Source organism: Echinops telfairi, unplaced genomic scaffold, assembly GCF_000313985.2.
Source record: "Echinops telfairi isolate 266 unplaced genomic scaffold, ASM31398v2 ScPeMD7_2565;HRSCAF=3150, whole genome shotgun sequence".
Lineage (NCBI taxonomy): Eukaryota > Metazoa > Chordata > Mammalia > Afrosoricida > Tenrecidae > Echinops > Echinops telfairi.
The window spans coordinates 489,071-490,299 of NW_022106463.1; positions in this window are offsets into that span (position 1 = coordinate 489,071).

Here is a 1,229-nt window from a genome sequence, read left to right on the forward strand (position 1 = left end):
AAATGTTTTGAGAATGATGTACAAATGCGCTTTACACAATTGATGTGTGTATGGATTGCGATAACAGTTGTATGAGCCCCTAATAAAATGTTTTTAAAAAATTTTAAAAAAGAGTTGTACGAACCCCCAATAAAATGATTTTAAAAATAGCATAAAAGAAAATAAATGAAATAAACAGCATTTGTGAATCTTAACCAGAAGGGAAAAACCATATTCTTCTTTTCCTCATGCTTGTTTATTGATTTGATCAAATATTAATTAGCTACTAACAGTTGGTAAGACCTAAAGGCCAGAGCCCAATATCAGATTTGAAGCCTATAAGTGTTGAGAGGAAGCTAGCTGACAGCTTATGAGCAAGGCTGGGCAAACCCTGCCTGCCCTTTTTGGGTGAAATTTTGTGGGAAGGCAACCACACCACTGTTGTGTATTATTTGAGGCTACTTTCCAACAATGAGGGCCAAATGGATTGGTTACAACAGGGATTATTTTTCTCAAACAACCTTATAATATTTACCATCCAGCCCATTACAGAAAACATGCTGCCCCTGGGTTTTAGGGGTACCACTGTGGATGTGGGATAGGCTGTAGCTGAAAAGCAAGAGGTGTAGTCAGTTAATATGGCCCTTGGACCCGTAATTTCTTAGGTGATGTTTTCGTGACTCTGTCAGAGGCGATAGTCTTGTTGTGGAGGGAATTCTCTGCGACAGGATTAAAGTGATGCCATGTCCTGACCTCAGTAGAGGGTGAGAGCCAAGTCCCGCTCTTGTTTCCTGGAGGGCATCTGTAAGACAACTTTAATAGAGGGTGGGATTTGAGACACCAGCCTCCATTTTCCTGGGGGGGATAGCCTACTAAAAGGACAAACTACACACCCATCAAAGCCATTCCTTAGTATGTGAGAGCGATCAAGGGCACGTCGAGAAATTCCAGGAGCACGTCCAAGATCACCTTCTGAAGCGGCAGAGGCCACCGAGACCAACCGGATGCATCACAGACTGCAGCTGGAAACCCAGAGGAGCAGCGGGGACTATTGGGTACCTCCTTCTCTCCTGGCACGAGACTATGACCCTGTGGGACAGAGAGACAGGCAGGTTGGTTTTCTGGCCCATGGAGGAAAGGCCCAGGGACCACGTGGCTCGGAGACCGAGGAATGGAGAAAGACTTGGCTGCTGATTGAGGAGACCAATGACCATATCCTCACTGCTTTCTGACCCTGACTTGTGCTAACC